Source organism: Equus caballus, chromosome 8 (genome assembly GCF_041296265.1).
Source record: "Equus caballus isolate H_3958 breed thoroughbred chromosome 8, TB-T2T, whole genome shotgun sequence".
NCBI lineage: Eukaryota > Metazoa > Chordata > Mammalia > Perissodactyla > Equidae > Equus > Equus caballus.
Genome location: NC_091691.1, coordinates 48,714,116 through 48,741,888, shown reverse-complemented (window position 1 = coordinate 48,741,888; position 27,773 = coordinate 48,714,116). Strand labels below are relative to the sequence as shown.

General features: G+C 37.9%; 1 protein-coding gene across 13 annotated transcripts in view; it reads left to right on the top strand.

Annotated features, from left to right (window-relative positions):
- GREB1L (GREB1 like retinoic acid receptor coactivator) overlaps positions 1-27,773 on the top strand; it is a 242,418-nt gene that overhangs the window by 73,220 nt on the left and 141,425 nt on the right. For all 13 annotated transcript variants that reach the window (XR_011420953.1, XM_023647520.2, XM_070220750.1 and 10 more), the window contains one exon: positions 24,666-24,769. The gene's annotated coding sequence lies outside the window, so the exon portion shown is untranslated. The remainder of the gene's footprint in view (positions 1-24,665; positions 24,770-27,773) is intronic.

The following is a 27,773-nucleotide window of genomic DNA, read 5'->3' as shown; positions in this document are numbered from 1 at the left end:
AATTTGTCTCCCAGATCTTTTTGTCTCTGCCAAATGGCGATGACTCATTTTGATGGTGGCTGAAGAAACGAAGCCAGGATTAATGGACAGAACACCAGGCACAGAGACTATTATACCTGCCTTACCCACATGCTTTTGTGTTCTTGGGACTTTCTGAGCTTGCTTTCTCCCATGTCAACTGGCAGTAACAACCACCTCTTGCTACTGGGCTCTTGTAAAAAATAGGATGTGGTGTTTCCAGAAGTTGTTTTAACTTGTTGAAAAGAGAGTATAGAGATACAACGTATACTGCCATTATTGTCACCATCACTTATTAGTATGACTTATTAAAAAACAATCTTGTTATTACTGTTTCTTAGCAGCTAGATGTAAGTTTATTAGGGTAGGCACCTTCTTTCCTAATACATTTAAAAAATTCCCCTATCCCAAGTTATATAATGTTTAAAAAAATAATTGCAAACTCATTATACAATAATTTTGTAATTGTAAAACAAATATCAGTTTATCAAGTGTCTTTCATGGGACTAACAAGTATGATCTCCTACTCATATTCCTTCCAGCTTTGAAGTGAGAAGCCATTGAGCTGACCTGGAGTCAATTTTGGCTCTGCTGCTTGTATCTGTGTCACTGTGGTTAAGTCTCCAACCCTGCTGATCCGTTTCTTCATATAGAAAATAGGGATAAATCATAACCCCCAGGACTGTCATAAGGGTTAAATGAGATGATACCTGTGAAAATAGCCATTTCAGAACTTAGTATGTAGTAAGCATTCAACAAATGTCTAGAGAATCTAAATCTGTTTGACCAGTCCACCGCAAAAGGAGGAAGTTAAGGCTAAAAGCAGCAAGGAATAGTGGACTAGTCATTAAATTCAGATGAAGACTCCATGGTCCATAAGGTGTCCTATAGGGTTTTATGCGTTTGGTTTTTTTCCCCAGATATAGACAGTATACTGACCTTAAAGGCTCTATTTTATCCTTTCTAGATTCTTTGAATTATGCGCCTCTTAAAAACTGGTCCAGATTCTTCTAAAGAACTAGTGTGACCTTGACAACAAGACTTACATCTACGGGTTAAAACGCAGTCATAATCAGTCTCTAACTTTTAATGCCTAAAATTTAGGAAACTCAAAATAATATAAATCTAATAAATATGAAACTCAGATACTTTTTTCTGGATATTCTGTTCTCTACCTTCATGAAGAGGGAATAAACATTAAGTAACATGCCAATGTCAGAGATTTATTCCAAAAACAGTTTGTGGGATGTGTCGGATTCAGATTATAGTGATAACTCTTTTACCCTTGTAGGGGTAATCAGGGATCTCCATTCCACATATAAAACATGCTCACCAGATGTCCATGGACAGCACGCTGATAGTTGAATGATCATGGCCATTATCTAGTAGCCCAGGCATTTCTGCTGCCAAGAGTTATTTATGTTGTTCCTAAACATGTATTTGCCAGTTGTTACTATAATGCACAATTTAATTAGACATTAAATGACCCATGAAATATAAATTTAAAAAACAAAGATAGTTATTGTTTCTGTGAAAACTTGGAAAGACTTCATAAAGGTGAGTTGCCAAAAATAATTCCTGTTGAAATAAGTCTGTTGAAAGTACTGTAAAAGGTATTGATAGGGAGAATCATAAAAACCTAGAAGTATTCTGGATTCATTTTGTTTCATAGGTGTATTGAATTCTTATTTCACTCTATACAGATGGAAACAGCATTATAGATAATGCATTAGGGGTTGGTTCGTCAAAGGGACCTCCAAACAGTTGACTCCTACCCAAAGAAAAAGTCCTTGTCCTTCATTCAAAAATTCGCAAATGAATTCACATGTATATGTTTCAAGTTAAATGTATAAATGGATTTTTGTGTGTGTGTTAGTCCCCACTCTGTCAGTCATGGTTCAATGAGGGAAATAGAGCCACTATGAATGTAATAGGAATAAAGAATTTACTTTAGGAATTAGAAATTACCCAAATGATTTATCCAAAAAACTTGAAAACACAAAGGCATAAAGATACCTGCACCCCTATGTTCATTGCAGTATTATACACAATAGCCAAGACTTGGAAGCAACCTAGGTGCCCATCAAGGGATGAATGGATAAAGAAGATGTGGTATTTATACATAATGGACTACTACTCAGCCGTAAGAAATGACGAAATCCGGCCATTTGTGACAACATGATGGACCTTGAGGGTATTATGCTGAGTGAAATAAGTCAGAGGGAGAAAGTCAAATACCATATGATCTCACTCATAAGTAGAAGATAAAAACGACAAAAAAAAAACCCACATAGCACTGGAGATTGGACTGGTGGTTACCACTGGGGAAGGAGGAAGGGGAGAGGGCAAAAGGGGTGATTAGGGTCACATGTGAGGGGATGCACTATAATTAGTGTTCGGGTGGTGAACATGATGTAATGTATACAGAATTCGAAATATGATGTACATCTGAAAAAAAAAATTAAAAAAAAAGAAAGAAAAGAAATTACCCAAATGTAGGAGGAGCTGGGAAAATGACGTTTGAAAGGGAGAGTTGGAGACGCATGGATTCACTAGCCAGTTGTCCTGAAACGCTGGTGTGGGTGGGCAAATAGGAGCTTGTGGAGGCCGAGCATGGCCTGCTCTTGCATTGGGACTTCACGTCTGTGGGAAACTGTTGCCTCAGTGTAGCTGCCTCTGTGGAGCCATAGCCAGCACCCGGTGGCAGGCCTGGAGTCACTCTTGGCCAGCAGTCAGGATGAAAAGCTAGATGTGGACCAGAGGAGAACAAGAACAAGTGGGGATCCACTTTGGCACCGGTGTCAGTCTGTCACCGTTTCTGACTGCAGTGACATTCTAAGGGCAGTGGTTGTGTCCTCACCTCCACCTCTCAAATCTCACGCCAACCTCCTCCCCATTTGTCAACTCGAATCCAGAACCATACAGAGAAGGGGATTCTGGGAAGCATATTTCCTAGGTTAACCAAGTTGACAAAGTCCAATTCTGCACACTCACTTTAACTGATTCTTTCAGTTAACCAAGCAGTCATGGATCCCAATCGTGCCAAATTAAGAGGGATTTTACTGTTATTTACTCTACTATGCACATTTAAAAGTATGTTGATGGGGGCTGGCCCCGTGGCTGAGTGGTTAAGTTCGTGCGCTCTGCTGCAGGCGGCCCAGTGTTTCGTTGGTTCGAATCCTGGGCGCGGACATGGCACTGCTCATCAGACCACGCTGAGGCAGCATCCCACATGCCACAACTAAAAGAACCCACAACGAAGAATACACAACTATGTACCGGGGGGCTTTGGGGAGAAAAAGGAAAAAATAAAATCTTAAAAAAAAGTATGTTGATAAATGAGGTTAGGAAATTATGCCTTAAGGCCCTATAATCTTATCCTGTATCTTTAGAATTAACAGACAAAAGTTGACTTCTTTTAGATAGTTTTAGAGTTAGGGTGATTTATTGAGTAGAATCTCTAGTTTTAGTAACAGAGAAAAGTTAGTATTTTTTCCTTTTTCTCTTGGAAATCCTACAACGATAAAAAGGAAAAAGAAATAGATATAAAAATTCCAACTTTAACACACCTGGAAGACACCTGAAACCCCAAACTATAGTTCAGGAGAAGGCATTGCTAAATACAGTGAAGATAAAACTAGGGCATGGGTAGATGCTTAAAGAGTAAGACCCTGTAGCTGCACATCTGAAACAAAGCTGGCAGAATAGTTAAGTAAATAGGACACCCTTAGGGAGCAAAACTGGTAATTCTTTGTTTGAAACAATGAAAATGGTGTTCAGGCTAATGCAGCAGCTTCCCTGGAGCTGGTTTGGCCTAAAAGAGAAGGTAGTTGAGGCTGAATAAGGAATGCCCAGAGGAGTAATGTTTGTACAAAGCAGTCTATGAGTGAAGCAGAATAAGAGAGTTAAATAGACCTTTAACTACTGCTCTCTTCTGATTGAGGAGAAGTTAAAGCTAAAATAACTCACACATACAACCTTGTGTCAAACAGTAAATTCCTGCTAGCTCAAAATATGGTCCTAGTCCTTTTCCCACATGAATCTGCTGTAAATTGGGTCCTAGAAGAACTTACCTCATTTAAGAATGAATAATAATCAAAAAGGAAACTGCACAGAATATGTACAAAGTTACAACTAGGAAAAAGGAGGAAAATGGTAGATGAAGAACACTGACAAGAAGAAAATGTTACCTCAGATGAACATATAGAAATTGTCACCAAATAACCCATACATCAAATATATATATATATGTAATATTGTAATCACTGCTAAAAGAACAAGTGCTTAAAGCAAAGATACAAGAGCTCAGGGACTATATGACAAGTCAGCAAAAGGATAAATATAGTAAAACTCCAAAAAGAAAACACAGAGGAGAAAAATAAAACTGTTTTAGCAGCAAAGGCCTCCTTGGAAGCAAAACAAAAAAAGAGAGATTTTGAAAGCGCAGTAAAGGACAGGAAGGAGGATTGAAAAGAGGAAGCAAAATGAAATAACAATGAAGAGTTTAAAAGAGTTACAGGACAAATAATACATATGGATAACAGGCAAAAGAAATCTGATATCTTTATAACTACAGTCCTTAACGAAGGTTTGTGTGTGTGTGAGTGAGGAAGGTTGGCCCTGAGCTAACATCTGTGCCAGTCTTCCTCTATTTTGTATGTGGGATGCTGCCACAGCATGGCTTGATGAGCAGTGCATAGGTCTGGGCCAGGGATCTGAATCCACGGACCCCAGGCCACCAAAGTGGAGTGTGCAAACTTGATTGCTATGCCTCTGGGCCAGCCCCACAAAGATTTTTTAAAAGGATGAAAAATTATATTTATAGATGTAATTTAAGAAACCTTATTGGAAACTAGAGAAATCTTCAATCAGCAGATGGAAAACGTTATTTCCTAGCTTTTAAAAAATTAAAGTGCAATAATCAACATAAAGATATCCTAATAAACTGAATAGATTTCAAAGACAAAGGTAAAAGGATTAAGTCATCTGTAAAGGGGAAAATCAGGCCAGTCTGAGACTTCTGAAGAGGAGTATTCAGTTCTGTGAGGTAGATAGTATATTTAAATCTGCAGGGGAAAAGCGTGACTGTCTACCCCCAAATTTATACTTAGGCAAACTATCATTTAACTTAAAGGTAATAGACAACCATTTTTTAAACATGTAAGAACTCAGAAATATAGCTCTTATGAGTCTTTTGTGAATATTGAACCAACTGTCACAGGATCAACTGGAGGAGCACACTGAATCCATTTAACTGTGGAAATAAGACTTTAATATCTGGGAACAGAAATATAATTTAAAAACCTAATAATGATATAAAAATATTGGGAGGAAACAAGGTAGGAATGTTGTGGATGATTGAAGAACACTGATTTCCTCATCTTTGATAGCTAATGGTCAAAAGATAATTTGAAGCTGATAAATCAAGAATAAAGGGATAAATGTAATTAAAACTATGAAGATAAAACTCAGAAAAATGCGATAAAATCAGGTGGAAGAGTAAAGAGTGGAAGAAAAAAAAAGTAAAAATATGCTAAACTTGTCATTATTCACAATATGGAGTCGGTAGATAATGTGTAAAGAAATAGAAGACTATATGTAATCTATAAAGTTATAAATTACTAAACATAAAAAAACTTTGAAATTACCAGAAGAAACATACACAGGTAGAGAAAGCAAGTACAGCTCATATCATGAAAGATTATTTTTAAAAGAAAGAAGTAATAAAAACAGAAAGCAAATTGTAAAATATGATTTAAGGTGGAAATTTAACATATCTATCATGTAGTTAATTCATTCAAGAACCATTTAAGCTCTTACTAAGTGTCAGGCATTAAATGGGTCTAACTATTGACCCATTTAATCCTCATGATAATTGTTCAGTAAAAAAACTATTATCCACATTTTATAGATGAGAAAATAGAGTTACAGCAAGGAATAGTGACTTGCTTCCAGATCTCACAACTGGTAAGTGAAGTAAAGAAGATTTTCATCCAAAGAGTCTACCCCAGTGCTTGGGTTCTTAACCACACTAAAGAGTACAGCCCTAGACACAGTTAAAGCAGCATTCAGAGAAGCATTTATTATCTAAAATGCATATATTAGTAAACAGAATAAAAATGAATTGAGCAACAGTTGAGCAACGACTGAAGTCAGAACAACAAAATAAATCCAAGGAAAGCATAGTAAAGCAGAATAAAGGTGGAAATAAATAACCTAGAAAACAAACCCAAAAAGGCAACACTAATAAAGTAATGCAAGAACTTGATCTTTGGTGGGGAAATGGTAAAACTTTAGATAACAGCATATTAAAAAAGAAGAAAACATAAATCACAAAATAAGGAATGATAATGAGGAAACAACTGCACACAAAATAGTTAGAAGACTCGTAAGAGATGATATCGATCTACTATACAAATAAATTTTAGAATATGAATGGAATGGATAACTCTCTAGGCAAATATAATTATCAAAACTGACCTCAGAACACAGAGAGAATGGAAACTCACTAGTCACAATAAATAAAGTAGAGAAAATTATTGAAGAGCCACTCTCCAAAAGAGGACCAATCCCACGTGTTTTCATGGGGCAATTCTATTAAACTTCTAAGAAATAAAAATTTCAGTTCTACTTAAACTATTTGAAAGAAAGAAAGCTTTCAAGTTCTTTTTATGATGCTTTCATGACAGTGGTTTCAAAACCCAACAAAGATAGCACAAAATGGACAACTAGAGATAATTCAAAGGCATTCTAAAAGAATGATATGTTGCTGTCCAAGTGGGGCTTATTCTAGGGATTCTAGGATTGTTCAGATAATTTTCTGCATCAGTGAAATAGCATACAGTTATCTCCATAGATGATGAAGAAGCACTTTGTAAATTCAACATCTTCCTTTTGTTAAAAAATAATGAGATGGATACTTCCTTTGCATAATCCACTGTTCCTTTGCATGATACACTATGTATCCAACCCCAGACCAGCGTCATGCTTAAATATTAGAGGCGTTTAAAATAAGCATATTCACTATTACCACCTTGACTTATGACCATTGTGGGCTACTAGACAGTGCAGTTAGAAAAGAGAAAGAGGTTAAAAAAAGTTTAAAAATAGAAAAAGAGGTGAAATTATCATTTTGCAGATGTGATTATCTACCTCATAAATTCATGAGAATCAACCGAAAAGCTATTATAAACAATTAAAAAGTTCAGAAAGCGTCTGGATATATAATTTATGTGTGAAAGTAAGTAGTGTTTAGAAGAGGTACCATTTAGATTAGAAGAAAAGGGAAAAGTCAAAGACACCCAGTATTAAACTTAAAGAGAAGTATGCTTGATCTAGATTAGTGGTTCTCAACCGAGGACCATTTTGCCCCGCCGGGGGACATCTGACGATATCTAGAGACATTTTCGATTATCCACAGTCAATAGTGCTGAGGTTGAGAAGGCCTGATCTAGGTGAAGAAGACTTTAAAATCTGCCTGAGATTGCAAAAGAAGGCTAATTCATGTTCTTGGATAAGAAGCTCCAAAATGGTAAAATATATAAATTTCCCCTAAATTAATATATAGTTTAATGAGATAGCAAAAAAATAATAAAATGATTTTTTTGAACCAGAAAAGCTGATTCTAAAGTCCATATGTGAAATTAAGCAAGGAATTCAAGAAAAATTATGAATAAGAGAGTCATGGTGTGGAGGGCAATCTCTGTCAGATGTTAAAACACGTCTATGAAGCTTTGACAAATGTAACATTGGACTAATTATAATAGACCCAAATACATACTGGAATTTAGGATATAATAAAGAAGACCTTTCGGATCAGAGGGAGAAAGATTCATTATTCAGTAAATGAATTGAATGCAATTAAGTTAATTGAATGCAATCTGGAAAAAAAGAAAATCATCCAAGTTTCATATCTTATACCAAAATAAATTACAAATGAATTAAATGTCTAAACATAAAAATTATAGTAGTAAACATGGGATGTTTTTTCTTAATCTTAAGTTACGAAGGGCTTTTTAAGTTTGAAAATAAAAGACAAGACTGATGAATTCAGCTACATAGAAGTAAAAATTGTACAACAATATAGCTTAAAGTCAGAAGACAAATGATAAAGCGGAAAAAATATTTGTAACTCATATGACAGAGAAGAGGGCTAATTCCCTTAATTGTTGAAGGGTGCATCTACATCAGCCAACAAAAAATGGAAAAATGGGTGAAGAATATGAACAGATATTTCATAGAAAGGAGCTTAGATGGTTCTTAAACTTGAGAAGATGCTTAACCTCTCTCATAGTAAGAGGAATACCAATTAAAACTGCAGTGAGCTACTGTTTTATCGGATTTGCTTTTTTGTTTCAATTTCCAATTAAATAATATTGTTTTTTTCAATTCAATTTCCAATTAAATAATCAAAGATCTGAAAGTTATGATTATTTGGGTAAAGGTATGGTGAATCAGGCTCTCTCATACATTGTTGGTGGAAATTAATCTAATTTCTATGAAGAACAATTTGACAATATCTATCAAAATTTTAAAAGCACGTACACAACAATCCCACTTGTAGGAATTTATCCTACTGAGGTACACGTTTGAAATGGTTGTGTATATAATTAATCATTGCAGCATTCTTAGTAATAGTCAAAGATTGGGTACTCACTAGTGAGCTGGTTAAATCAATCATGGAATACTATATAGCCATAAAGGAAGAATGCATAAGCTCTTTATATTCTGATATGTAAAGATCTCCAAGATTTACTGTGAAGTGAAAAGTGTAAGATACAGAAGAGTGTTTATAGTATGCTACCATTTGTGTCAATACATACATACATGTGAATATTTGTCTGGCAATTATATTCCAGCTTCCTTTAGAATAGACAAGAAACTGGTGATAGTGGTTGTCCCTAGGGAGAGGTAGTGTATTGAAAGGAAGAGAAGTTACTTTTCATGATATGTATGTATGTATCCTACTAAAATATTAATTTTTTAAAAATTTTGAGAGAAATGTATATATAAGCCACATCATTGGGGAATAAAGAGTTCCTAATTTTTCCATGAAATATATAGAATGTTTTAGTTGTAAAGGACCTTTAGAATTTAGTCTCTGAGATGCTCAAATTTTAAAAGGCAACAATTTTATAGAAATCTTTTGAAAGGTTATTATAAATTATTAATTGTGTAATAAGTATACCTTTTTCTTGATTATTTAGGTTATTTTCAACATTTTAGTTTAGTTTAGGGCCAAGCTACAGACTAGAACCACATACTCTTAAACTAAATTTCTCCAGATTATTGTATATTTTAAGTTCTTCTGTCTCCTTTTTAAAATTATTTTTCTATTTTCACTGTCAGTGTCAGATTAAAAGCTTCCCTTTTTTTTTTTCTCCTGTTGTTGTTCTTGCCCCTGGCATCCCACTCCTTTTAATCTGACAAAAGCTGGGAATCATGTAAGCAAATTTCTTCAAACTGGGTCTAAATTAAGAGGAAACACGTTTGAGTGAGTTCCTTCCCTTGAGTGAAGGGCAAATACTTTTAGAACGTGAACCTTGTGCTGTCTGTTGTGTCTGTTTGTACTTTTATTTGCTCAGTTTTAGACACTGGACTGTGTTTCCAATAATTGAGAATTCTGGGTCAGTGACCCCTAGAGAGAGAAGTTGTTACTGTACTTGAATCATTGGAAAATTTGGGCATGTACACACTTATGCTTCTTACAAATACTATTTAGTGAAATGACTGTACACTCAGCACAGACATGTTCATTTCACGTTTACTGAGCCTCACAGAAGAAGCACTGTAATATCCTGTATTCTGGACAAGAGAAAGACTGCCTTAGAGAGCTTCGTTTGTGGGAGGTTGAGTGCAGATGTATCCCTATTTCTTTGGCGTCATTTAGCTCTTAGGGGAAGTTAAGTCTTGATTAAATATGAAAAGCACAATTCATAAGATAAAATAACAGGTAACTAGAAATTCCAGGTAACTGGCAATTTTTATCTCTCTAAAAATCAACCAGAAAGCAATTTTTGTTTTAACCCGTATTACTGAAAATGTGTCTAAGAGGAATCCTCCACTTTCCTGCTTTGGGAGGTGACCATATCTGGCATAAGCTAATTGCTGCATATAAGGACTCCTCCTCGTCTTAGGGTTATAATTCTCAACAGACAGTTCTCACCACATTATGGTATAGTTGTAAATTCTGATGATTCAATACACAGACTAACTTTTCATCACTCTTAGGACACTCACTGGAATTTGAGAATGATTTTAAATAAAATTATTGGTAAGAATTTGTTTTGTTGTCTTTATTTTGTGTCGTTTAGACATAATTTTATAGTTTTTGAGCTTTCTAATGTCACCAAAGTCTCTTTAGTAGAGAAATCCTGTCTAAGTCTTAACTATTTCTACCCAATTCAGCTAGAGAAGTTGCCATAGAGCTTATAAAGGATGGCGTTTTTGTGGGGGTGAACCTTCTAGGCTGAAGCATTTTGGTGAGATATTAGTTATAATAAGCTTATACAGATTGGCAGCATTGTACTTCATCTTCATTGTTCTTCATCTTTGGAGGGCAAATAACCAAATATCTGCTAGATTCTTTCTTGTGCCTCTCTTTTATGCTCGAATCCAACTTACAAATGTAATTGAGTGAAATAATGGCCACACTGCTCAACACTGTATGGCGGAGAATATTCATCATGCTGGCTTGTTGTGAAGATGTAGCTACATAATTTTTGGTCCACCTGTAAGTTGTAAATTATAATAAATTGAGGGAGTCCATTGGTAAGTAAAACTACTTACTGAATGTCCCCCAAACGGGGAATTGGTTATATAAATAATGATGCATTCATATGGTGGAATTCTATGGTAATCTTCAAAGATTGTCATAGTTTTTTTAGCATAAGAAAATATCACAAATTGCTGAATAAAAAAAGAGCAGTGAGTACAATATAATACCTATTCTTGTGAGAGAAATTACACACACACACACACAAAAACTAAACAGAAAAACTAAGATAATGTAGGAAAAATGTTAAAAGAGTTGTTTTTGTTAGAATTGTTTGGCAGCGAGTAACAAAGAGGTAAGAAATAGTGGCTTACATAAGATAGAATTTATTTCTCTCCCACTTTTAGGAAATCCCAGGGGAGGCAGTCTAGGCCTGAGATGGTGACGCATGGTGTCAGGGACCCAGGCCCTTTGCGTCTTTGCTTCACTGTGCGTGGCTTCTATTCCTGAAGACACCTCATGGTCCAGGATAGCTGACTGCTCCAGCTCCAACCATCTTATCTAAAACCCTTCCCCACTCTCAGCAGCAATATTTTTGTTCTTTTAATAAAAGTGAATATGTGGGGTAATCGTGCAGTTTAGTGAATAAACCAAGTTTCTTTTCCTTAAAATGTTGGATTAATTTTGTTTACACTTCCAACACTTTAGTTACTTGTTAATACAAATCATCTTTTAATCTGATATAGATGCCCGCAAAACAATAATATGAGAACAAGACTGCTGCTACTTCCTAAGGATTTGTGTTCTCTTTGCCCTGGACCTCTAATATATGAAACTGATCATTAAAGTAGTTCTTCCCGTTTAGAGACGTCCCTAGCAGTAAATAGAGGTATTAAGCAGCTTGTTGTCCCTCCTTCCTCTTTCTCTAAACGTGCTCTCACTTCCCATTTGGCACACGTAGCCTTTTGGCAGATGTCTGCTCTTCTTTTTTTCTTTTCTTCACCTAGCCGTCTCATACTTAAAGGCCAGTCTAGCCACAGGATCCATTCGGTTCATGAAATAAACCATGAAGCTTTGAATTTCTAGGACAACTGTTAAAAATTAGAATTTATAGTGGGTGTCATAGGATTCCTTTATGAAAAACAGCTTGAAAAAGGTTATTTTCCTAAGGTTTCAGTTATTCCCTCCTAGGAGGTCCAGGTGTTAGTGACTTAGGGTAAACAAAAGGCCTTCAGGCACGTGATTGTACAAATTCACACACGGAAACAGGGCAACACTTCCTTTACTGCTCCATCCAGATTAATAGTGTGACATTTACTCAAGTGCTCCAGCTAGAAACTTCCCAGTTACCCTAGGCTTCTCCTCCCCTCCTCATATCCTGTGTCCAGTGGGACACTAAACCCCATCAATTCAGCATCCTGCGTAAGTCTTGAATAAACGCATCTCATCTTCACGTCCTTGTTAGTCCCCTATTGTCTCTCGCCAGACCATTTTAATCATCTCCTTCCCAAGCTAATTTTTGACTGTTCCTTTTCCTCTTCCCATTCCATTGTCTTCCATTTGGTCCATGAATTATGTTTTTGAAAAACAAATTTGATTGTGTCACTCGTTGGCCTACAATCTTTAAGGAGTAGCCCCCTTTGTTAAAAAAAATTTTGTTTAAAAGGTTAATTGCTTGGGGCCAGCCCGGTTGCCAAGTGGTTAAGTTGGCACACTCCACTTTGGTGGCCTGGGGTTCCCAGTTCGGATCCTGGGCATGGACCTATGTACCACTCATCAAGCCATGCTATGGCAACATTCCACATATAAAATAGAGGAAGATGGGCACAGATGTTAGCTCAGGGCTAATCTTCCTCAGCAAAAAAAAAAAAAAAAAGTGTCTAATTGCCTTTCATAACCTAGCTTCTCTTGCTAGCCTAATTCCTGCCATTCTGCCTTCACGCATTCTGTGCCTCAGACATACGAAGTGACACCTACTTCTTTCACCCCACAATTCCTTTACGTGCAATATCTTCAACCCCACCCTTTCTCTTCATGCAAACTCCTGCTCACCTTTGAAGTCCTCACTAAGTGCTTCTCCCACCCTCACTCCCAGGCTTCTTGTATGCTCTCTATTACACTGTATGGAGTTATCACGTCGGTCCTGCTGAGCTGTGAACTCCTGTATGGTCTGGTCTTATTCATGAATGTATCCTCAGCATATGTCGCAATGCTTGGCACCTACAGGAACAAAATAAGTATTCGTTGAATTGAGTGGAAATGAAAACAAGTACAGAACGTGCTTTATGTTGCCCAGTAAGACCCCCACCTGAAAACAATGCCAAGATAACCAGGAAACCAAGTGCTGAAGCTGAGCTGGCTGAGGCAGAATGAGACACACACAGAGCTGCGGTAGTTCAAATACAGCCCTGAGAAATTCTCTGTTTCCAGCCCCCGTGTCACCCTGGCCTGCCCCATTCTCCTTTGCTTGTTCTGTCTGATTTCCTCATTCTTTTCTCTCAACTGCTCAGAAGTGTCTAGCTTGATCTATTGGGCCTGCTCCCTTCTCAGCACTAAAGGCTGCTGTTTGGTGTGTGTGTGTGTTGTGTTTGTGTCTCCATATAAACTCCCAGAAATAGAGCTGGATGTGCCCACTTAGAGAGTTGTGTGAAGGAGGGGGAAAGGGGAAACAGAGAATGAATAATAATCCATCATTATGTACTGAGTGTTTGCCAGATGCCAGGATTTCCATTTAGTCCTCACAACCCCCTGGAAGGTGTAGGCCCTGCTTTACAGATGACATGACTGAGGCAAAGAGACTGAATCACGGGCCCCCTTGGAAGTGAGGGATTGGGACCCAGTCAATGCAAGTCTGAATCCAAAGTCAGTTCTGTGAACGCAGTTAGTCTTAAATATTTGTAATGGACCATATTACAACTGATCCTTGTCTTACAAAGATATGTCTGAGGGGCAAAAGAATGAAATGTTTGTTTTTCCCTGAGTTTTTGTGAGCACTAGTGGATTTTGTTTTGTCTTGATTTTGGCCTTTTTTTTAAGACTTTATTTTTTTAGAGCAGTTTTAGGTTCACAGCAAAATTAAGAGGAAGGTGCAGCGATTTCCTGTACACACTGGTGGGTTTTTCTTACCAAGGATTTAACTCCAAGGACCATTATAAGCAAGAGGATATTCCTATTGAACTTGGACTTAAATCTCATGGACATCACTGCTTTTCCACCCAGAGAGTGAGTGTCCAGAGTGTCCTGGGTGGAAAAGAGGAGGATTTGCCTGTCCTCTCACTGGGTCTTACATACCTGGCCTTGGGCAACACTAACAGCCTTTTCCTCGAGTTCCATTCTAACCGGTTAGTATGTGCTTACTGATCCTGACAAGATGCTATACAATGCATAATAGGCCAAAAAAAAAAAAAAAAAAAAATGATGAGGATTCGTTCTTGCCCACCCTCCACCCCCAAACACACACAGTCCTGTTGGGAAGACAAGCCTTTCACAAAAGGACTGTTAACCAACAAGGTGGAGCTGTTGGTGATGGGAGCCCTTGAGAGATTTCTGGGTCCTTGGCTAGTGAGGGGACATTTCAGAGTCCCCTCTGGGCTGTACGCCTGCGTTCCCATTGGGCCCTCTCTCCTGGTTACTTCACTACCAGCTCATTCTCAGTTGGTTTCCAGCTTCTCTGCATTCAAACTCTGTGGTATACTCTATATTCAAACTGCTAGCGTCCCTCCTTATCCACAAGGATTTTCCTAGGTCTTTGTCCTGGATATAACTCTTTTTTTCCTTGGTCTTCAAAGGGGTAATCGATCCTGAATGTAACTCTGTGATTTAAGAAAAACCAAAACTAAGCTGCTCATTGCAAGACACATGGGTCCTGGCTGTGGGCCAGCCATCAGTTTCTCTCCTTAGCTGGAGGAAGCAGGTCAGCTGGAGAAGCAGGTTCACAGTGGGTGAGGCAGTGGCAGTCTATCTTTCTAACTGTGCCGAGGGAAGCACCAATGAGCTGGGGCCCTGGCCTGTGAGGGCTGGCCTCTCTGGGGAGTGGAAGGATCAACAAATATTTTCACAGGGTGCATCCAGAACTGAGTAGTCAAGGTCATTGTGGTGCAAACAGAACACATGGTGTCAGTGTGTCCTGGTGTCTGGGCTCAAGTGGCCTTTCTTGGCAGGATCTGTAAAAAGCACAGAGCATGCTGTAACCTCTGCTGTTGATACTGGGCGTGCTCTTACCACGGCTTAGTGAGATTTCTAGATCTGTTTCCATTTCATGTAGATTGCTTTCAAAGTAGGGCCATGCTTGCCTTTCCTGTGATTAGACCTTTGACCAGAATGCTCTGCCCCTCACTTGAAGCTGATCTATAACGCTCTGGTCCATTAGTTCTATCCAAGAAGTGGCGGGTTCACACAGGGAGTCTCAAATGGCCTTTGCTTTTCTTTCACAGATGTGGGTAAGAACACATAGACATACCTAAACCTCTCTTTAAAGGAAAACTTTACTATGATGAATCTGAAAAAAAACTTTTAAGGGAGTATTGGTAGCACTTTCTTCTTTGACCCCCCTGATTTTTTTGGCTAGTAACATATGCGGTTTTTTGGGTTTTTTTCCAGATAGCCATGGTGGAGGTAAGAAGTATTGGATGGCTATTAGGATAAAAAGTATCAGATTTTTCTTGCTTTTTAATGGGAATATTCATCTACATACACTATGGTATATAACACTTGTAATATATGTATACTGTTGCATGGCTTTGAGAATTTTCTTTTTTCTAAGTGGACATCAGGCTAACTTATCTGCAAAATTTTTATCTGGCTTCAAAATCAGTGCCTTGTCATTAGCAAACCTCACTTACTAGTTTTAGTCAAATCTAAGCTGCACAATGGTTGAATTGGTGACTATTATATTTGTTTAACTGCTGTAAAGTAAGTTTGCAACAATAGATGCTTGCACTTAAATAGGCCTGCAGAGCATCGGGGCCCTATCAATCATGCCGAGATTTCCCTCCTGCTGTCTTTTCTGATGGACAATTCTGCTGATGTGGATATTCAAAAAGAAGGGATCAGGAAGAACAGATGATGGATAAAGACAATCTTCTGTCTTGAGAGGAAATCGGAGAAATCCTTTTAAGGAATTTCTTTGTCATGGTGTCAGAAGATTAATTAATTATGCTCGTGTGAGAACAGCTTTCTCATTGGGTGAAAAGAGACATTATCCTTCTGACTTGTGACAGAAGATTTTCAAAGAAAGAGAGTTAAAGATTTCAGCTACTCTGAAATCTTCTTATTCTATTGTCATCGAAGCATCTCCAAGAGCATTGGATCACATCCATGACATGGTGACGTTCAACGAGTAATTAATGAATCGGGAATTTTTGTTCCAAGCAACTCCTCCTCCTGTACATCTCTTCAGAGGCCTAAATACCCGAGTTTGTACATCAGATTTGAAAATAACGTAATAAGAGTACAGGTGATAACTTCTTACAAGTCAGGAATGGTGTCTTGTTATAGTAATGTGGAAGAAGAGACATGCAGTACAACCAAAAACTTGTACAGGATCAGTAAACACAGTTTTTAAAAAGGCAAATAATCCTATAATCTGAAAAGGTATCTTAAAAAAATTCATCTCTTAATTGTATAATTTAAGCTAGTTGTAAATAGTGGTAATATTTAAGATATTTACATTCCACACAACCTCCCTCAGCATAACGAGTCAGTATTCAGGAAAACCTTTGAAAGTTGGAGACAAAATACTTTGCATAAAACATAACAATAGTAAGGTTGTTTCAGATAACTTTATTTTCCAGATAACGGAAGCCTCAAAACTTAAAAAAAAATTCATATTTCAGTGAAAGATCTTTCTAAAATACCTTAGTTAATACTCTGTCTTTTGGATAATGTGCCTTAACCGACTCACTGTCCTAATTATAAAGATCTGCTGTTGTGCTGCACTGAGATACAATGATGTCCTCAGTGACTGTTGAAGTAGTTACTCTGGGGTTATTTCCTCTACAGTAAATGCCCCAAGCAGCCGTATTTTTATTTTTACCATCTACTTTTTGTAGATATGGAGTCTCTTCCCTTCAGATGAGTTAGCATTTCTTCCTGGAATCTGTGTGTCATGTTGCTGGTTCACTGCTATTTTTGCTTTATGCCTGACAGTGAGCCTGTACCTATGATACAAGTCAGTTACACTTCTTCATTACTTCACTATAAAAATGTATCTTTCTCTTATTTCCTGGTACTTGACTGGTTCTAGGCTAGGCGGTTGAGGTGTCCCAGAGTCTGATGTCTGGAAGGAGGCATTACTCTGTACACGTGTGCATGCACACAAATGTACTTATAAATGTGTTCATTTACTGATTGTATCAAATATTAATACTACATATCATATGTTATTTTAGTGGCTCTGTGAATATCTATCACAAGTGGCACGCTTTTATATCTGAGCCTTAAGAATAGATTTACAGTGATCATCCCACTCTAGACACTTGTTCCCTGCCTTTCCTGGGGCTCCAACGCTACTGCTGTGAAATAGTAGCTATACCTTGGTTTCAAATAAAAGTCAACCATTAGGTTGCATGGAAAAAAAAATCTTTGAAATTAGCATTAAATATTAGCTGATATTAGTAATTGTAAGTTTGCAGTAACTGTAGTAATTGTAGGGCCAGATTCAGATCTTTGTGAGAGTTCATAGCCAAGACCAAGTGAGTGAGTCTTATTTTAATTTACACTTGATAGTGATACTTAGATGAATAGATTTAAGTTCAAAATTTAGTTCTTGAGTTTCAAGCAGGATCTAAAATTTGATATATTACCAATTCTCTTTTCAGTTTGAGTTTTTGAAGATGATAAACTAAAGTTCTCGTTTTCATGAAACACACAGAGTTTAAGAAACAATTCCAGGAAATAAAACTTCAGGGATAAATACGATCCATTTTCTCCTTCTTTATAAAGAGGGAACATTTTGCATTTTGTTTTGTGGAAAGAAAAGGCATCCCGTTATGCCACTCTTGCACTCTCTTTTAGCAGTATGAGTTAACCTTTGAGAGGGCTTTAATTAAAACTGGAAGTAATTTATCTCACTGACTTAGAACATTTGAGGAAAAACCAAATAAATTAATTAATTAATAGAAAATATAGCCAGTTATGGAAAGCCTTTCTCTCTGTCTTTCTGACCCTGCCATTAAAGGAGAACAATCAATCTATCACCACCAGCTGCATGAATTCAATAGAAAAAACTGCGTTTTCTCCTTCCTAAACCCTTGCTGAGTTGTTCTGGCTGTATGTATGTAAAAGTGGGTCATTTGTACCTAAAATACTTTACCAATGCTCCATTAATCTTAGTGATGGTGTTCTCTCTTTTCCTGCAAGAAGTGGGATGAGGAGATATAATGGGTAAAGAAGAGGTAAACTTTTTTAAAAATAGATGTGTGAATGAATAATAGTTGAAAGTCGCTTAATATTTTGTAGCCTGGTCTTTTTGATGATGAATACATGAAATATCAATGATTGTTTTGTGGTGTATTTTGTATTATTTGTTAGTAGCCTGTAATGCCTTCAGCATTAAGAGGAATGTTTCAACAATTTGTGAAAAAAGAGTATGTGTGTCTTTGGATGTGTACCAAAATATCTTCAGTCTAGAAATAAATGGCGTGTCAGACCAAAATAATGTGAAAAGATAGATGTATCAAGGACAAAAGATGTTTTTCTTTGGTTATTTTGTTTTAAATGTAAAAGCTCTATCACTCTGTCTCTTACACACAGTAATTGAAAGGGAAAATAAATAAACTAAGACTTGAGAGTTTCTCAGCTGTTAGATGTTTAAATGAATCTTATGAAGACCTTGATTATAGTCTCTATAATAGGCTTTGCATTTCATAAAATAATTTCCTTAATAAATCATTTTCAATCTAAAGAGTGAGAGAATGCTAGATGGGCAAGGCTGCATTGACCTTCCCTCTTGGTTTTCTGTGTTGATTGGCAGGTTTCAAAGTTTAACTAGCTACAGGTGAACTGTAATCATTAGTGACTTGGTTCCTTTCCAGATCCCTCTGGAAACTGCAATAGCCAACTTTGCTCATTTATAAAGAAAGAAAGGAAAGGCATTCCCTGAGCAGTTTGGAGTGGGAAGCAGTCACTGTCTCCTTCCTTCTTACTTAAATAAACAAGCTAAATGGAAAAATAAACTTTACTTCTTCACATCTGGTACGAGGCTTCCTCTCTTGTTGAAAGTTCACATGCTCCCTTGGCTGTGCCTGGTCGTGTGAATCAGGTGTCTTCCTCTTTTTCTGTAAAGTGACTTGTGTCACTTTAAAGCTACAATAAAGACAAACCCTGACTGCTTTAACAGTCCAAGAACGTCATTATCCAGAAACAAACAAAATAAAGCCCTCGGCATTGGGAATGACATCAGATGACGTGCAACCCAGCCCCGCCCCCCATCTGTTAGTGGTAAAGCAGTGAGGCCCTATGACAGTGATACACCCAAAAAACTTGAATAAGCAAATTCTGCTCGGTCCCTTACATAGGTTAAGATTATACTTCTTTGTGTGCATGAGCTCTACTTAATGTGATTAATTTTTCAATTTATTTCCCTGTATGGCATATACTGACTTTGGCAACCCAGAACAGGATGTCACAGGCAGCAATACCATGATTTCTGAGGTACACTGGCATTTATTAACCACCAGATTACTGCTAGCCATCAAAATTTATTTTTATGGACTCCCCATATGTCTTTCTACCCCCACCTCCACCCTCCTATGCTCCTGGACCACTTTCTAAGAACTCCCCTCCCTTCTGGCATCCCTTCTCTAATGAAATACTTCAATAATTGGTATTTAATATTATTGCAATTTTTCTGTCTAACTTCTCCATGAAACAGGAGTATCATTTGCATCCTCTTTTACCTCAGAACCTTACAGACTTGGTGCTTCTAATTACATAGTTGAACATTCCACAATGTTCTTTAGAAACACACCCTTCATGTAACACAGAATGCAATTATCACTACTTAAAGCTTGGTTAAGAAGTCACTTTGGGGGGAAAAGTACAGTACAAAAGCTAGAGGAGTTGAGTTTTTTCCTTTGCATACTAAGCATAGTGTTTCATCCCAATGCCTTTTGTGAGGTTTTGTGAGAACAGTATTTGCCAGGACATTGTTGGGATGCTTTTGTTTTTAGTGTTTCAATTGATTGATTTTCTTTTTAGTTTTTGCGGTTAAAAACCTAGTCGATAAACAATGTTTAATTTTTTTCAATGCTCTTATTCCCTGCTAAGGCCAGCCTGAGAGGAGAAGGTAAAGGTCAAGTGGCATAGGCATCCAAAAAGTGGTGGGAGGTGGATATGATGCTCATCCAGAGCAAGTTGCTGTTGTCATAGCAAAATGGCCTTTCTTTTTTTTTTGAGGAAGATTAGCCCTGAGCTAACTGCTGCCAATCCTCCTCTTTTGGCAGAGGAAGACTGGCCCTGAGCTAACATCCATGCCCATCTTCCTCTACTTTATATGTGGGACGCCTACCACAGTATGGTGTGCCAAGCGGTGCCATGTCCGCACCCGGGATCCGAGCCAGCGAACCCCGGGCTGCCAGAAGAGGAACATGCTCACTTAACCGCTGCGCCACCGGGCCGGCCCACAAAATGCCCTTTCTAACTCTCTTATGCTCTCAGGTACCTCCTTTGAGCATAACCACAGAATGGCAAGGGGCTTGGTAGGCATCATCATTGGTTTGCTTCCATTTTCCAAAGGAGGGGATTGAAACAAAGCAATCAAGGATCCAGTCCTAGGATCAGACAGTGAGGTTTTCTCCCTTTCTTTTTAATGTGTTTGGCTAATTGTTACAAATAAGCGTCCTGTTTAACTATCATACACAATTTTGATCTCTTCCTCTTTCTTTTTTCTTTTTTTCCCAAACTCTAATGTCATGGAACCATCTGGGGTTAGGGTTGCCTGTTTGCTAAATCTGGCATCCGTTTCTGTGATATTCAAAATGCAGATTCCTGAGTCATTTCCTAGAACCAGTGACTGGTAAATCTCTGAGAGAGAGGATAAGGAATCTACGTGGTAAACGTGTTCTTCAGGGGATTCTAATGCCATCCTTGAATTAGACTTTGTGAGAAATACTGATCTGAATGATTCTGAGCTTTAAGTGGCCACATTGCTTTCATCAGGAAAAATCAGTAGTAATTCCAACCAGATTTTCTACTTTGTTACATTCAGGTCAAATATAGCCTGTGCTGTTTCAGTTGCTGAAACAAATGGGAACGTTAATTCTAGTCTTGCTCACTATGACTCCTGATGTATCATTCAGCACTTTCTACCACCACTACCGTCATCACTATCTGACCAGCAGAGTGACTTTAAGAGCCTCAGTGAGCACCCAGGTCAACAGCAGTGATCCACTGCACCTCTCTTGACTGTTGATTGTCTCCATTCATAGCTATGATTACTTGTTTCTTCATGCTGTTTCTTCCTAGGAGTCTCCTTTGTTTCTTCACTTTTTACCCAAAAAGAAAGAGCAATTTGTCTTCCAACTTATGCCATTGGTCCACATACCTCAATTTCATTAGGAGGTTCCTTACATTTCGCTTCTTAACAAAGATTTTCCCAGGATAGGTAAGAGAATGAAAGCTTGTAAGGGAGAGTGAAGATTGTATTCCTGGGTGAAAAATTATCCTCCTGGGTTAAGTTTTAAATTTATCTTATTAGGAAATTTGAAGTTTAAAAAATTCAAATAGTAAATTCAAAGTTTAATTGTATAGAATCATATAGTGAGGTAGGAATCCCATTTTCTTTTAGTCTGACTCAGTCTTTTGGAGTCTGTATTCTCATGTAATGAATACAATATGTATCTCAGGATGTTATTGTGAGGATTAAATGAAGTATATTACAGCTCCTGGTATAGTTCTGAGGTGTTTAGAAAATTTTGGTTAATTTAGATGTTGGTTGCATCTAATGACAATTAGGAAACCTTTCTCAACCTTAGACTAAGATAATATTTTGAAAGTCTGTTGTTTTTGTAAATTTTTCTTTGAGCAATCTAAAATAATCACATTCTTATAAAGATCTAGAACTTAGGACGTTATAATTGTGTTTCACTGTTTTTCTCATTGCCTTTTTTTACCAATAAAAGATACTGTATTGATGAACCCCAAGGGCAAATTATCCCTCTGGCAATTACCCTGCTAAGTAGTATGGGTTTCTTTGATTGTGTATCTGTTTTTTCCTTCCTTTTCTTTCTTCTAAGATCCCTCCCAGTTCAGTCCTTGCTCCCCATCCCCACCCACAGGAGCTTATGATATAGGCATACAGTGTGGTCTCCACCATCACAACCTGTTACATGGCAGCACAATAGGAAAAGAACATTGATTCTGGAGTCAGAGGACATGCATTTGACTAATTTGCTACTTCTGAGTGTGGTAATCTTACAAAGATTAGCTGAGATAATATACATGAAAGAACTCTACATGAAGTATAAAAGCGTAAATCTCCCTATGATTAGGGATTTATGTAAGTAAGAGTATTAACATTTATTGTATGGCCTAATATATGCCAGGCACTTCACGTACGTTGTCTTCTCTACTATAACCCTATAAGGTAGGAGATACTAGTCCCATTTTACAGATAACTAGCCTCAAGCCACATGATTGTAAAGTAGTAGAGCATGATTTAAATCAGATTTGTCACTCACCACACCGCTGTCCTCATTGCTTTAGGAACAGCACAGGTCAGGCCATTCTTGGTCCTGCCTCTTAGCTACCAAGGGGAGAGGGAAGGAGTAGAGGAGACAATGGAAGAAGACGCTCTGTGTTTGCAGTCAGCAAATAAGGAGCTATCTGAGAAAATAGGCTGTTACTGACTTGTTAGGACATATTTCTGCCACTGGCTGTGTGACAAAACTGAAAAGGCCAGAGAAGCCATAGCACCAACGAGAGTTTCTTCACGAGGGCAGGGCTGGGCCCCTCGTCTGCCACCCACTATCCCTTTATCGCTGTAATTATTTTTCCCTCTGTCAAACAGGAGTGATTGATTTATTATATTTTTTAAATGAGTATTATAAAAATTTTAAGCTTTATTATGTTATTAGGATGATTATGTAATTTTTAAACCTAGAAAAGTGATAAAACCTAAAGGTTTATGGAGTCAAAAAGTTTAATGGAGTTTAGACTCACTGAACTTTAGCAGTGTTTTTCCCCTTGAACACAAATGAAGTCAAAGTTTTCACCTGGCCTAAGGCCCCAGGTGACGTCAGCCAGTCAGGTGAAGCTCTTTCCTTCTGTGTCAGTGCAGTCTTCCATAGGGCCCTATTCGGGTTTGTCAAAACAGTGGGAGTACCTCTCAATGGGAAAGTGGAAGCTGAGCTACTTCTGTTCTTGGTGAGGGGTGATTATTATAATCAAGCAAAACTGAGGAGGTATGATGAGAAATTAATTTTTAAGAAATAGAAATTACAGAGAAAGATTCTCATTATTATACCTCAGCATTGGCTTTAGGCTTTTAGGACTATTTAAATTACCAGAACCATTTTTGCCTATCTGCTTATCTGCTGTTGATAAGGGGGCCTCAATACATTTGTAAAATTTCAGACTGCTTGATGGTTTGTACACCTGAAAATGTTGACTGGATCTAGTATTGCACATTGTCAGAGACCAGGTCTTCTTACAGGACTTTCAATAAGTAATTATTTCTACTTTACGTAAGTGTTATTAGGCTTAGCAATGTGGATACTTTCGTGAATAAGACTGGCAAACAATATTGGAAGTTATTAAATTTATTTAACATAAGTCCCTAACTCTCCCCTCAAAACAAAAGAAAACAAATCTCAGTCTTCTCCATATGGAAGTAAAGAAGGTTTTCCTTCCACATTTTCAAATTTAAACATCTAAATTGTATTTGACTTTAAACTTTGCAACGAAAGCAAAACAAGCATGTAAAGTGATGGAGAATGTTCAGGAAATTATACCATGGCCTAATGTTTTGCTGCTTTTCATTTTGGCCATTCACACCCGAAAGGGTTACTTATTTTCTTTGTAAATGAGGCAACAATGTGGAAGAAAAATCACTTACAGTGGGAAAGATTCGAATATTCTAGTTGATATTTAAAGTAGCACTCATGAGCTGCGTGGTAAAATTGGAATGATATGTACAACAAGTTTTAAAGTCATGACAGGCCTTTAAAATGTCAGGGAGATTAAAATGGAAAAAGGCCGGTGTGTCTGGTTCATGAATTTTGGTCATGAACATGTTGTATTCAAGAACCATTTTTATGTCCCTGTGCTTCTAGGCCTTGCTGCTTCAAACACAACTTAGGTGGAATATTTTCTTAATAATTACACTTAAGCACCTGATGATCTAATGAAGATGATTTCTTAATGTGTCAAAATGAGCTCTTTGTATCTTATTTGAACTTTTGTTGCCTTAAGCTAATCTGCTTTGGGCTTCTCACATCCAGGCATTTTACAAGGCAGGCTCTAGCAGGGGCATTCATTTGGAATGCTGCCTTTTGTTTACTCGCTTTCCCAGACTCTCACTGCTTCCTTTGGTCATCTGGCGTCTTCACTAATGTGATTGGTCCTCCTGGTCTCTGCAGGTAGCCAGGAGCCTTTATAAGTGGGATTTACGAGGGACTCACCACCCTGGCTGCTAATGAAGGGAGCCATGGGGATTTTGTTTTGTTTTCTTCAATCTGTCTTCCAAGAGTAAAGGAAAATTGTGCTCTGGGGTTGCAATCTCCTTTTTTTCCATTACTTTAATTTTTACAATTGATTTACTAACTGTGGTGCAAAAATACAAATATTTTTGTTTAGGAGTCAGAATGTTTTCATCTGCCAGCACTTCATGCTAATCCCTGGAATTGTTTATTGTTGAACCTGGAAAGAACACAGTGTCGTCTCTGTTTAAATTCAACCAACTGACATTTCACCTTCATCTGTTTTTGTCTTTCAGGAGATTTTTGAACAATTTGGCCGATTTAAAAAAAAGGAAAGTATATGACTGGGAGCCTTGGATTCTAGCACCATCCTTGCCATTTAGTGCTTCTCTAATCTTGAGTAAGTCACTTACACTCTTTTGGTTTCTCATCTGAAAAAAAAAAGGAAAGTGTTACCAAGGTACATATGAGATCCAAGATGAAGTTTCACATTCTTCTAGCTTTCTTCTCTTTTTACTACCAAAGTGAACTACCATGGCCTTTCTTTGATTTTTGGGTAAACCTACCATTGAGAAACAAACTTGCATCTGATCAAATGCTTTAACCAGTAGTCAAAGCAATAATTAAAGTGTCAGGGTCTTCATTTTAGAAGCAATGTGCTTTTCAGATTATAACCCAGTTTTATAGAGAAAGGATTTATTTGCCTTTTCCAAAAGTGAAACATGGAGCCCATGTTTTAGTCATGCTTTATAAGACAATGGTTCTCAGGTATGGTTTAAAGGTCTTCCATGGGTCATGGATTCCTTGGGTTTTAGAATGAGAAAGGACATCCGCAATCATTGGGTCCAATCCTTTAAATTTTACTAACAAGGACTCAGACAGCCCAGAAATGCTTAGTAGATCATCCATGGTCACAGAGCCAGTAGAGCTGCCAGTAGGGCCCAAACTCCAATGACAAAATGGCACATACCAGGGTAGAGGTGTCCGAATGAAAAACAGAGAGTGAAAGCTTGAGAGGAGGGACCGTTTATTCCAAATCTGAAAACTTATAAGTCACTTTTCACAGTATTAGATAGTTCATTAGTTTCTACATTGTGGCTCCAGATTAAAGTCAGTCTGATCCTACAAATGTTTAATGAGGACATACTGGGTGTGAGGCTTTGAACTGAGGTGCTGCCCCTGCAAAACTGTGCAATGTCACAGTTGCTGCCTCAGAGACTTTACAGTCCAACCTGGAGATAAAACAAGTACACAAATAGCACTGTGCAAGTTGCTGGGAATAAAAAACAATAAAAAATGCAAGTTTTCAAAGTCTCAAAGGAGTTTTTGAGGATTTCAAAGTCCAAAGGAGAGATGGACTTACACAGAACCTGATAGGTCAAGTGTTCATTAGCCAGTCAAAGGGAAATTCAGGGTGCTCTGGGAACTCACAGGCAAGGTCTTAAATCAGACTGGGAGAAAAGAAAGGACCTAGTAAAATAATGAAATTTTGGCAAGTTTTCCTGTTCTTGAGTTAGTGATTGCTACTGGAGAAAATCCCTCAACCATGCAGATTGATATCACTATAAATTCATTGTCCCTGACCGTAAATACGACTTAGTTATATCTTTGACTGTTGTTAGCTAAGTCCCTCTCCTTTTCCTCTAATCAATTATTCCAAATCTACGCCACTCTCTTCACCCCTGTACCCAACTACCCTTTCCTCAGCAGGCTGCCCCTCTCACTTCCAGGAGCCCCCGAAGAGTCCCAGTATTGGCCTTGACTTTAGCTGACCTCTAAAAACTAGTGATATCAAGGACTTTCTCTCCAGCCCTGCTTCCCCTTAAATTTGAGATTTGTCTATCAAACTACTGCTGGATATATCCATATGGGTATTTCACAGACATCTCAAAATCAATATGTCTAAGACCTGAATGCATCTCCTTTGCTTCAAAACCTCATCTTCTCCCTCAGAGTTCCCCAATCAAAGAAGGTACCACCATTCTCCCCAATTTGCATTTTAGAAAAATTTTTCTGGCTGGAACATGCCAAGTGCAGAAAGAATGTCCAGTTAGGAGGCTGCAATAATCCAAACCACTGCACTCCTTGTCATGGTATTTAGTACCTTATATGTAATTGTGTAAGACACAACACAGTCAAGTGATTAACAATATGGCTTTGAAGTAAGATGGTTCTATGTCTGATTCCTGGCACCACCACTTATCAGCTAGCCTGTTGACCTTGAGCAAATTATTAAACTTTCTAAGACTGGGTTACCTCCCCTGACCAATGGGGAGAATAATAGTACTTACTATATCAAAGGTTGTTCTGAGGATTAAATGAGATATCACGTATGAAGCTTTCAGCACTGACATTCCTAACTAAGATCTATGAGGGCAGAGACCATTTCTAGCTTGTTCTCCATTGCATCTGCAGGACCTGACAAAGAGAAGGCACTCAATAAATATTTGTTGAATGAATAAATGAGATAGTGTCATGCCTGAATGTACTAACAGTGGAGATGGAGAAAAGCAATGTAAGGTAGAGACCAAGGCTTCATCCTGAGTCACTTGTCCGTGTCATTAGTCACCAATTCCTGCTGATCCTGAATACTTCTCAGATCTGCCCGTCCTCTGTAACCCTACCATAGCTGCACCCATCCAGACATCATGATCTCTCACCAGGACTATAGTAGAACTTTCTAAACACTCTCCCTGCATCCTGTTTTGCCTCCTCATGAGTCCCTTCCAGACTGCCACTAGATGAATCTACTCAAAGCTGAAATGGGAACATGTCATTCCTTTGCTTAATGCCCTTCCGCATGGCTACTTTTTGTGTACAGGATCCAGTCTCAACTCCTCACACCTGAGGATACATTTTCATCTTCCTTTCCTACCGCTCCCTCTCTCACATTTGGTAGTCTAATAATGCTGGATTGGTCTTGTCTTCTGAACATACTGTGCTATTTCACGTTTTCATGCTTCTGAGAGGTCCTTGCTTATTCTTTCAACACCCTTCTCTCCTGTACCAGTTAGGATTACATTTGTTTGCAAATAGCAGAAAACACTAAACAGCAAATTAGAAGTTTCTTTCTTTCCCATATAAACAAAGTTTGGAGAGAATTGTCTGAGGCTGATAAAGCATCTCTGCTGTCATCAGAGACCCAGGCTGTTGCCTTGTGGTTCTGCCATGGATGTCTTCCATTTGTTCCTCTCTCCCTTCAGTACCTTCTCTAGGGCTTTATTGCATTAATCATCTCCTTTCTTCTATTATCACCTCTCCCTTTTCTTTGAGGGAAGAACCTCATCCTACAACATCCTTCCCTCTAATTACTCTTTCCTGCCATTTTACCTTTCTTACATCTACCAACTTACTTCCATCCTCGTTAACCACACTTCTTGAAAAAATAATTGCTACATGCCATG